Raw genomic sequence first — 12,592 nt, forward strand, 5'->3', positions numbered from 1 at the left:
CAACTGTGTCCTGAGCCTCCCAGCTCCACCGCCAGACAGCTCCATGGGCTGCCACTTCCCTATGGCTCCACAGGACCATGGCCTTGCCCGAGGCCTGGCGGTGTCCCGTCCCGCTTGGGCCTGCAGTCTGGGCTTGCACATGGCCTGCAGCTCTTGCTAAGGCTACTCTGTCTCCAGCCTACCCCCCCTCATGGCTTCTCCCAAGTGCTCCCTCCCTCCCTGATTCCCTCTATGTGTCCAGCAGGGGCTCAGGCTGGAAGGCTCTGGAGCCAGGCCAGCACCTCCCAGCCTCACTTAGGGCTTGGACCAAATATCAGATCGCTCCCGTGGAGAGACGTGACCCTCCTCACTGGCACCTCTACTTCCAAGGGCCAGAAAGATGGGAAGAGGAGGTGGAGGTAGAGAGCACCCCTTCCCCTTCTGGGGAGGCTGCCCATCCCCTGCCTCACCATGCCTGGCCTCCCAGGGCTGTCCTGGGACTTGCTCCTGGGGGCAGTGCCTGCTCTTTCCAGCCTGCTCCTGCCTCCTGTGGCCAGGGGACAGGGTCATCTGGTGGGTGTGGGGTTGCCTGGAGTCAGGGGTGTGTGGGGTGAGGAAAGAGGAAAAGTTGAGCTGTTTGTCCAAGCTCACATACTTAGCTGGCGGAGATAGAGTAAGGAATGACACCCTCCAACTGACTCCTTAGTGTGAATTTAACCTCCATGCTATACAGCTTTATGAATTTTGCAATAAACATTCACTTTTAGAAATCTTTCTTACATTGAAATTCATTATAATATTAATTACATGGGATATGTTTATGATGTAATATATACTGTTATCTCAAATACTAAAACAGAAAACAATCCTGGAGATACATTAACTATGACTGTTGCTGGGTGACAGTATTCTAGTGAATTTATTCTTTGTATTTTTGTGCACTTTCTATGTCTTCTCCTCTGGTACACATATATTATTTCATAAGGAACAAAACACAAAAATGCTTTTACCTATTGCTTTATGACTTAGTTCAGTCTAGCTAAAATATTAATTACCTTTGATGGCTGTACAGAGGATGGTGGAAACTTGTGACATCTTCTGTTGTTTTTAAGTAGTTTTATAATACCAAGAACAAAATGACTTATGTAACTAGGCTCTTAATAAATGCTAGCGAAAGGGATAATTTTGCTGTAATAGATAACTGTGGCCAGCTGTACACTGTTTATTCTCAAGGTGAACCACATTGTGTAAGCCCAGTTTGCCTAGTTGGTGAAACCATTATAAGTATAGAGATATTGTTTGGGAGTGACTCTCATCAACCAGTTAAGAGATAGTCCTGAGGTTGTATTTGTAAGTGTGATAATAAGTTGAGTTTTTATCAAATAACAAATGCAGTGTTTTTGCTTCCGTGATTTATTTTCCTGATAACATTATTAACATTTTTCATGCAGAAACAGAATTTGCAAGCACATTATATTTTTTAAGTTTTCCAGATTGTTATAAATATTCTATTAATTATTGTGAACCAATACAGTGCTATGTGAATCCGTGAATAAAACATGCTTTAGGATAACATAAAAGGATAAATTATGAGGAAATTTAAGTTGACATGTTCAAAATTAGATGCGTAACACTCATCGTGTTTCAGCCAGCTATTTCTACTCAGCATATGTATAAATAATAATCTAAAGACAGTTGTAATCCTTTCTAGGAAACATTGCACTAGAAGTTTTATTGAAAAGCCTATACTATATGTGTTAATAAACGTGTTTAAATTCAATTGAATTCTAATGATGTAAATATTGTGTTAATATATACAGAAAATTATAATGAAATAGAATTTGTAGCTTTCAAATTATAATTATAAAAACATCAAAAAATGTTATTAAATTGAACTAAGCTTAATTTTTCTTTCACCTAGAAAGTAACCAGTGACTAATGCATTCCATAAAAGTACACTCTGCCTTGAGAAATTTAGAGTTTTACTAAATGTCTGCCATACATAAAAAATATTTATTGAGGCCAGGCGCGGAGGCTCACGTCTGTAATCACAGCAATTTGGGAGGCTGAAGCGGGCAGATCACAAGGTCGGGAGATCAAGATCATCCTGGCTAACACAGTGAAACTTCGTCTCTACTAAAAATACAAAAACAAAATTAGCCTGGTGTGGTGGCAAGCGCCTGTAGTCTCAGCTACTCTGGAGGCTGAGGCGGGAGAATGGCATGAACCCAGGAGGTGGAGGTTGCAGTGAGCTGAGATCATGCCACTGCACTCCAGCCTGGGTGACAGAGAAAGACTCTGTCTCAAACAAAAAAAAAGAAAAGATTTTTTTTTCTCCACATTCCTGAAAATATTAGGTATAATTAAACATCAATTTTTAGCCGTCTCCCAGAAAAGAGACAAAAAATTATGCAGTATTTCATGGCTTTTGTTTTTCATTATTTGTAATTGATTTCTTTATTCAACTAAAAAAGGATTAAGCACTTACTGTGTAGTAGGCCAAATACTACATGTTGGAGACAAATCAGGATCCAAAATATGCAAACCTCTTATGTCAGTTCTTTGGCTTGGAGATGTGCTATTTTAAAATTGTTTCTTCTTTTATGTATAGATTTATTTTTAAAATAATATAGTTATGGTTTATAAATGATTAAAAAATAGTTTCTAAACTTTATTTCTTTGTAAAGTGTTTACATTCACTTAAATATTTAAAATGCCTAGAAAAACCCTTGGTAGAAATATTTCAGCATGTTAAATATATCATTATGTTAAAAATTATATATCTATTGCTACTTTATCAAAACTTTTTATCTTAATTTGGGTTTGTGTTTTATCAAAATGCCTTTTAACATGTAAGCATTTGGGCAAATCTTAATGTATAAGGTATGATTATTAAACTATACTTTTATTTTCTTCTGTAAACCCCTCTCAAGACTGCTATGTTGGCCAATACATTCACCAATTAATTTTTTTTTTGTTTTTTTTGTTTTTTTTGTTTTTTTGAAATAGAATCTCTCTCTGTTGCCTGGCTGAAGTGCAGTGGTGCGATCTCGGCTCACTGCAACCTCTGCATCCCGGGTTCAAGCGATTCTCCTGTCTCAGCCTCCAGACTAGCTGGGACTACAGGCACACACCACCACTCCCAGCTAATTTTTGTATTTTTTTTAGTAGAGATGGGGTTTCACCATGTTGGCCAGGATGGTCTTGATCTCTTGACCTCGTGACCTGCCTGCCTTGGCTTCCCTAAGTGCTGGGATTACAGGCGTGAGCCACCACGCCAAGCCTCCCAATTAAATATTTATTACAGGCCTATTTAGTTTTTATTATTGTTGCTGATGCTATTGTTTTATTATGCGTTAACCTCTAATTTTAGGAACTTTTATTAAAGAATAAATTTTTTTTCAAAATGTTTCAATTTCAATAATGAATTAGCCATTGCTGTAAAACAAAATCTCCTAAATATCAGTAACTTAAAACAATTTCTAACAATTACATATAAGTCAAAAGATCACATGCACAGCTCTTGAAAATTTCTACTCAGTTCTCTTAGAAGCTGGCAATTAACTGTGGGTCATGTAAATGGTCCTGTTGATTTTGTCTGGACTCTCTTAAATTTTGTGTTGGTAAGCTGGCTGATCTAGAATAATCCCAGTCGAGACTGCTGGATTCTTCACATAGTGCCAGACAGAATACTTTCCAGTTTATCTGTGTATTTGTATGAACAAAACAGGTACTGTTTTTCTTTCTTTGGGCACTGAGTTTCAGAAGTGTTGCTATGCAGCAACCACTGCATCAGAAATTGTTCTAGTGTGGGATGCTGCCATAACAAAAAATCTAAAATATTTGGCATTCACTTCATAACTTTTAGTGGACAGAAGTTGAAAAATGCAACAAGGTCTGTCAGTAGTGAAGGCTGTAAAATGGCAAGGGAAATGTTATTGGAGGATGATAAAATGGTAACCTCTGGCGTGCAGTAGCAAAGCAACTGGCACAACTACCAGAAAAGTTGAAACATGGAAGCTATATGAAATGAACATTTGAGTTTGACTATAGGAATGCCCATGTAAAATATTTAAAATGTCAGCTAATTGCTCCTAGCTGTGTCTGATAATTGCAAGAAAGAGATGAGCCTGAAGATGATGGCCAGTTTGTACTTACAATGTAAAAGAAATAGAAAGAGGTCAGGTCTTATTAGGTTAGAAAATATCTTCTCATTTGCAGCTTCTCAATCCCCCCTCAAGGGCAGAAAATATTTCTTAACATTTAATTTGAAAATCACTTAACATAGTGCCTTGTGTGTATAGTAATAGAATCTCAGTTAGTAATTTTTAAAGAAATTAATGTAATGAGTCCAGACTTCAGTTTTTTAACTCCAAAAGGTGAAAATGGAAGCAAGACGGGATGAGAATTTTTTGAAGTCTCTTCAAATATGTGAGACATAATTCTAGCTCCTGAATGCAAAGATGTCTTGGATTTTCATTTTGGCTTTGTCTCTTCTGGAGCTTCATTCATTCACTCATTCATGCACTTTTTCAATAGACATTTATTAGGACTTTCTAGTATAAAGTGGTCAGGATAGAAAAACATGTAAAATTCAACAGCTTGGTATTATGCCTAGTGTATTCTAAAAGAGAGAGAGACAATCATGCTGTAAGAGCTCAGACAGAAAATTGAATGTCTAGCTGTGCTTCTGAGTGTCAGAGCAGAGCTAAATCATACATTCGGTGCAATCACTGAATACCCCAAAGAGGACTATGTCAAGCTAGAATACTGTGTGAGTTTTCATCTTAAACTTTTATTCAACTTTGCCTTAGAATCCATACATAAATATACAAGTTGACTTTGCTATAAATATAATTTTTAAAATTATAAAAATAATTGTGACCTTTTTAAAGGCATAGCAGTGTGGAAGAACATGCAGAAAAAATTTTACTTTAGGAATAAATAAATATATCATACAGGAAGTAATATCTGTGTTCAATTTTGTAGCATGTAGTAACATGCAGAAAGTAGAGCATAAATATATGTTAGTTACTGTAAGTACCATTGTATATGTTAGAAAGCTGAAGGAGAGAGAAGATAAGCATATAGTAGAAGAAAACAGAATAAAAGGTAGAGTCTGGATTTAAACTGGCAGTAAGATTCAGGAATCTTCTCATAAGATATAAAGCTAAACTATTTTTTATTGATCAACATAGTGTATTCATCTTGTATGCAATAAAAACCTATTCAAGATTTTGAACTGGGATAGAATACAATTATATTTGCATTTAGAGCAGCTGAAAGATAAGAAAATCAATGAGAATAATTATGCAAAGTTAAAGCAAACATGAGTATTTGTATTATCAAAGACAGATTTCACACAGTTTTCTTCCTTTTTTTTTTTTTTTCTGTTTTAGAGCGGTGACAATTTGGGCAGTAAACAAAGATTTCTAGTCATAGGCTTCTATAAGACAGGTAAAGAGTAGCACCACTCCCCAAATAGTGAAGCACAAGAGGACAAAGAGTTATGAAGAAAAGAAGGGCTCAGTTTTGGAGACATTGCATTTGAATACTGAGAGTATCAGACCATGATTGAAGGAAAGACAAAAATACAGAGACATCAGCTTGGCATGCGACCACTTTGCCTCTAGTAGCATTTCATGCTTTGTAAGAGGTACAATGAGAGGCCAACTGAAACCACATATGTCTACACTTTAAAATGTAGGGTGAGCCAGAAGTAAAAGATACGTCCTTTCAAAATCTCAAGCCATGTGTTTAGATTAAAATGATGATCTATTGTTAGTGACACAAAGTAAATGACAGAATAAAATAATTCTCTTAGGAGAGATTTTAAAAACTCTATACATCAAACATTGCTTTTCTAAAAATAAATTTAAACCATAATGTCTAGCATCCAGCCAAAATAATGAGGACCTTTAGTCTACAAGTCAACATAAATAGGAAACAAAAGACAGGATAAACAATAGAAGAATTCAACAGGAAAATTTTTGCGTTTATCAGACACATACTATAAAACAATCATGCTTTTATTTAGAGTGAGATAGAAGTCAAACGGGAAAATTTTGGCAGAAACCTGGAAACTATGAAAATTGACAAAGACTTTGAAAAAAAATAGAAAATATACATCATTGGGAAATTACCTAAAATTTAAGGAAAATAAAAAGAATCATCTTCATAAATGTGTGTGTCATCTTTGTGCAGCAGGTCAGTTAATCTTCCCTGTACATTGCAAATGTTACTGTGTGTGCTGTCAAAGCAAGTACAAAAGAATAATCTTAACATTAATAGAGAGAAAAAAAAAAACATGAACATTGTAGGAACAAGTCACTGAAAGCTGATTTTTCAACAGCAACAATGGAAACCGAGGAAGATTTAAATATCTTCCATTTGTTGATGTAACATAATAGCCAATTAAAAATTCTATGCTCACTAAATTTAATTAAGACTAACATGAAATAAAGGCATTTTTCTGACTTGTGAAATAGAGTTGTGTCGTTACACTTACACAGTGCTGGAATTTTCTTTGAGGAAAGTGTTTAATAAAAATGTTAATTTATGTTACATATAAGATAATTTTTAGATTATTTTTTCTTGTACCTATTTTGGTAAATTTTAACTTTCAACTAATTTGTAAATTTCATCTGAAATTTCAAATTTATTGGCAAAAATTATTCATAATATCCATCAATGTTCTTTCATTAACTGTAAAACCTATATGGATATCTCCTATTTTGTTCAAGATATTGATAATTTGTTTTCTCTCTTTTGTTTCTAGATCCATCTTGGGAGGTTTTGTAATATCATTCTACAGCTGCAAAATTTTACTTTACTGATATTCTCTACAGAATATTTGTTTTCTATCTCAATGCTTTCTCATTTAAATTTTTTTCCTGCTGTTTTTCTTTAAACTTGAACTTCTCATCTTATTTCTGACTTTTAAGCTGACATTATTGATATTCAAGCTTCACTTACTTCTAACATAGGCACTTAAAGCCACAAATTTCTGTCACCTGTTTCTTTACTTAAAATAAAGATATTATTAAGTGCATACAAAATTTGATTATATCTTCTTGTTGAAATGACCGTTTTATAGTTATGAAATAGTTCTCTTTAATGTTTGTCACATTTACTTTTCTGAAGGACCGCTTGATCTTTTTTGTAATAAAGACATGTCAGTTGGTTTGTATATGTTTGCTTCCAACCTACAGCATTGCATTATTTAACAGGTATTCTTCAAGCAATAAGTAGTTGCATTTACTTTTAATTCAATCTCATAATCTGTGTTTTGGTTGAAGTAGTACTGAATCCATTTACATTTAATTCAGTTATTTACGTATTTTGGTTTAGGTCTGCTATTTTATCACTTGTTTTCTCTATGTTCTGTTTTCTTCCTCTGTGGTTGATGCTGTTGTTTTTAGGTGTTGTTTTGTTGTTTTCTCCTTTCCTATCATTTTTTTCTCCTTCTGCATTAATCAAGTTTTGGTTATTCAACTTTCTCCTTTACTAATATTTATCATAATTGTTAGTATCACCATATTTAGCAAATACCTCGTAAATTACCAAATATATGTATATCTAATTTATCTTAAATGTATTCTCTTATTATATTAAAAAATACAACAATTTCCATTTATTTCTCAGTGTTGCTTTTTTTGTCATTTTACTTTTAAATGTATTATAAACTCTACAAGATATTTCTATTGTTTTGTTTATTTGTTTTTTTGAGATGGAGTCTTGGCTCTAGCACTGTCACTCAGGCTGAAGAGCAGTGGCACCATCTGGGCCCACTGCAACCTCTGTCTCCTGGGTTCAAACTATTTTCCTGCCTTGGTCTCCCGAGTAGCTGGGATTACAGGCATGAACCACCTCACCCAGTTAATTTTTGTATTTTTGGTAGAGACGGGGTTTCATCATGTTGGCCATGCTGCTCTTGAACACCTGACGTTAAGTGATCCACCTGCCTTGGCCTCCCAAAGTGCTGGGATTAAAGGTGTGAGCCACCACACCCAGCCTTGCTGTTGTTTAAAATGTAAACAGCTAATGTATTTTGATATTTACTCAATTATTTTATCCATTCCAGAGTGGCGTATTTCTTTTTACCTCTCCATTCTTATATTAAATCATTATTTTTTAACTTGAAAACATGTTTACTATTTCTTGTAAAGGAAGAAAACTGTTTAATAATTTCCTCAGCTTTGTTAGAAAATATTCTTACTTTAATTTTTGAAGATAATTCAAAATAATTCTCCCAGTTATAATTGTGAAGGCATCTTTCTATTTTTTTGTGTCTTTCATAGTTTCTGTTAAAAGTTAGTGATTCTTACTGTTTTCTCTAGTTGCTTTTAGAGATTTTCTCATTGTCTTTGATGTTTGTTAGTATTATAACAGTCATTTTGTTTGTAATTGTGATTGATATGGTTTGGCTCTGTGTCCCCACCTAAATCTCATCTGGAATTGTAATCCCCACGTGTAGAGGGAGGGAAGTGATTGGATTATGGAGGCAGTTTCCCTTATGCTGTTCTTCTAATAGTGAGTGAATTCTCATGAGGTCTGATGGTTTTAGAAATGGTAGTTTTCCCTGTGCTCTCACAGGTTCTCTTTCTTGCCTGCACCTTTTCAGATATGCCTGCTTCCCCTTCCCCCATTATTGTAAGTTTCCAGAGGACCCCCAGCCCTGTGGAATTGTGAATCAATTAATCCTCTTTCCTTTATAAATTACCCAGTCTTGGGAAGATCTTTGTAACACTGTGATAACAAACTAATACAGTGATTTTATTTGTTTTTGAAATATGCTGAACTTCTTGAATCTGTTGATTTTAAAAAATCAAATATAGAACTCTCTTGACTATTATTTCTCAAAATAATGCTCTGTCTCATTATCTTTGCTTCTCCTCTGGGAATCCAATTACAAGTAGATTTGATTTACTTCTTTTCTTTCTTTTTTACTGTTTCATATTTTTCAATTTTTATTTTTGTATTTCTGATTCTTTTTTATTTATTTTGTATATTTTTGCAATCCACCACTTTCTTTTAACATTTCTTTTACTATTTCAATTTGCTATTTTTATTTTCTTTACCGAGTTTGTTTTTATATCCAGCAATAATGTATTAACTTTTGTTTTTAAAATATATATTGTACTTTTTTATATATTCCATCTTATCATTTATTTTGTACATCTTTCCTTTCTTTTAAACATTATTGGCTAACTGTAATGTCTGGATCACCTCTGGGTTTCTTTATGTTTATTATTTTATATTTTCATTATCAATCACTTTATTCTGATTTTCTGTATATGTTATAACTTATTAATCTACATTGCTGAAGATATATTTTAGAGGCCTTTCTATAACTAATTTTGGCTTATTTTTTCCTGGCAGATAGTTAAATTTCTGGCAATTCTCATTAATTCTACCAATGCCTTGGTATAGTTATTTTTTTAAGGAAATATGAAAGGGTTTTTTATGTGATTGGTTTGTGGTTTATTTGCTTTTTTAACCCCCAATAGAAAATAGCCTTTACTTCTAGGGTATAACTGTAATGCACCCTCAAATGAGTGTCTGGGGTGCTTGAGGAATCTCTGCTCTGGCTAAGACCAAACCTCTGCTATATTCTACTCTCTGTGCAATCGCTCAAATCTTCTCAGGTGCATTCCGACCAGCAGCTGCTCTCTACCAGTCTCTTCAGGTGTCACTATGTGCACATGTAGTTCAAAAGACCAAAAAAAAAAAAAAAAAAAAAAAAAAATTCTCAAAATAAAAGGAAAATTCTCTTAGTTTTCTGGATTTCGTTCTCCTTGGCTTCTTGCATCTGGTACCTGAATCCCAATCTGAAGCCACCTCAACTGTCTGAAATTTGATGTTTGCCTTCTTTGCGTGGGAAGATTATTTATATTTGCTCCTATCTCCCTACATTTAAGTCAGGAAATATTCCTTAGAGAAGCTGAGACAAATATTTGACCCAGATTGCCTCGATTATTTCAAGGACACAACCTGGCATTTCTTACTCCCCAAAACTAACAAAAAGATTTTTTTTTTCTTTTTTTTTTTTTTTTTTTTTGAGATGGAGTCTCTGTCACCAGGCTGGAGTGCAGTGGCACGATCTTAGCTCACTGCAATCTCTGCCTCCCGGGTTCAAGCAATTCCCCTGCCTCAGCCTCCTGAGTAGCGGGGACTATAGGGATGCAACACCACGCCTAGCTAATTTTTTGTATTTTAGAAGAGGCGGTGTTTCACCATGTTGGCCAGATAGTCTCGAACATCTGACCTTGTGATCCGCCCGCCTCCGTCTCCCGAAGTGCTGGGATTACAGGCACAAGTCACCGCGTCCAGCCAGAATTTTCCTTTTACTACATACTCAATTTAAGTTTCATGTTTGTGTGAAGCATAAAGATAAGTTTAAAATAGCTAGTCTAACATGAGTAGAACAAAAATCTCTGAGGCTTTCTTTGGATTAATCAATCTCTAGTTTGGAAGTAACACAAGTACTTTTAATGCTCTCACAAATACATGGCTATATTGTTTTAAATATTCTTATTAATGTCTTTTTCTTAATTTTTCTTTCTCTTATTTTGTTTCCAGTAGATTTCTAGCACTTTTAACCTTAATAAAATAGATCAGTTCAACACAAGTAAGTGTTTCAGACTCTCAAAAAACAGGCTCCTGTACATTCTAGGCAGCGTCTGAAAAACTAAATGTTTACTTTTCCTCTACAACCTCCCCTTTCTTCCACATCTAGACTTAAATTTCTACATGTAAGAATATTTTTTAAAAAGCAATTAACTTAGTTTTTGAACCCTAATGGAACTTGGTCCTTAGCTATGCATTCATTGTCAATATAGTGTCAGAGGTTGGGTCTCTCATGACACTTTCATTTATTTCATTTATTTTTCACAAGAATCAAAACTTACTTGGGATTTTTATGTTCCTGCTTTGTTTGAATCCAAATAGGTTTATATATGTTTTTCGATTTAGACTTTACAATAGTTACCATAAAATTTAGTTATTTAAAAAAAAGAAATATGCCGGGCACAGTGGCTCATGCCTGTAATCCCAGCACTTTGGGAGATAGAAGCAGGTGGATCACGAAGTCAGGATTTTTAGCCCAGCTTGACCACAAGGGTGAAATCCTGTCTCTACTAAAAATACAATAATTAGCCGGGTGTGGTGGTGTGCGCCTGTAATCCCAGCTACTCAAGGGGCTGAGGCAGAATTGCTTGAACCTTGGAGGTGGAGGTTTCAGTGAGTCCAGATCGCGCCACTGCACTCCAGCCTGGGCAACAGAGCAAGACACCATCTAATATATATTTATATAAAATACCTTTTCCTATTTAAAAAAAAAGTTATTATTTTTGTCTTCAAAAAATAAGACTTTATTAGACATCATACATTATAAGACTTGTCCTATAAAAAAAACTTCTACACAGTTTAAAACTTTTTATGTATGTATTACCAACTAAACTCTATAATTTTTACATTTTTTAATTAAGTACTTTTTTTAAAGACCAATTTTCTTTTTTTATTTTATTTTATTTTATTTTTATTTTTATTATTATACTTTAAGTTCTAGGGTACATGTGGATAACGTGCAGGTTTGTTACATATGTATACTTGTGCCATGTTGGAGTGCTGCACCCATCAGCTCGTCAGCACCCATCAACTCGTCATTTACATCAGGTATAACTCCCAAAGCAATCCCTCCCCCCTCCCCCCTCCCCATGATAGGCCCCAGTGTATGATGTTCCCCTTCCTGAGTCCAAGTGATCTCATTGTTCAGTTCCCACCTATGAGTGAGAACATGCGGTATTTGCTTTTCTGTTCTTGAAATAGTTTGCTGAGAATGATGGTTTCCAGCTGCATCCATGTCCCTACAAAGGACACGAACTCATCCTTTTTGATGGCTGCATAGTATTCCATGGTGTATATGTGCCACATTTTCTTAATCCAGTCTGTCACTGATGGACATTTGGGTTGATTCCAAGTCTTTGCTATTGTGAATAGTGCTGCAATAAACATATGTGTGCATGTGTCTTTATAGCAGCATGATTTATAATCCTTTGGGTATATACTCAGTAATGGGATGTCTGGGTCATATGGTACTTCTAGTTCTAGATCCTTGAGGAATCGCCATACTGTTTTCCACAATGGTTGAACTAGTTTACAATCCCACCAACAGTGTAAAAGTGTTCCTATTTCTCCACATCCTCTCCAGCACCTGTTGTTTTCTGACTTTTTAATGATCGCCATTCTAACTGGTGTGAGATGGTATCTCATTGTGGTTTTGATTTGCATTTCTCTAATGGCAAGTGATGATGAGCATTTTTTCATGTGTCTGTTGGCTGTATGAATGTCTTCTTTTGAGAAATGTCTGTTCATCTCCTTTGCCCACTTTTTGATGGGGTTGTTTGTTTTTTTCTTGTAAATTTGTTTGAGTTCTTTGTAGGTTCTGGATATTAGCCCTTTGTCTGATGAGTAGATTGCAAAAATTTTCTCCCATTCTGTATGTTGCCTGTTCATTCTGATGGTAGTTTCTTTTGCTGTGCAGAAGCTCTTTAGTTTAATTAGATCCCATTTGTCAATTTTGGCTTTTGTTGTCTTTGCTTTTGGTGTTTTA

General features: G+C 35.0%; 1 non-coding gene across 1 annotated transcript; it reads right to left on the minus strand.

The window, feature by feature from the left end:
* Positions 1-6,138: 6,138 nt before the first annotated feature.
* LOC123567333 (U6 spliceosomal RNA) lies at positions 6,139-6,245 on the minus strand. The gene has a single exon (XR_006690249.2). It is a non-coding gene; the product is annotated as a U6 spliceosomal RNA (small nuclear RNA).
* Between the last annotated feature and the right edge of the window lie 6,347 nt (positions 6,246-12,592).

Source organism: Macaca fascicularis, chromosome 10, assembly GCF_037993035.2.
Source record: "Macaca fascicularis isolate 582-1 chromosome 10, T2T-MFA8v1.1".
NCBI lineage: Eukaryota > Metazoa > Chordata > Mammalia > Primates > Cercopithecidae > Macaca > Macaca fascicularis.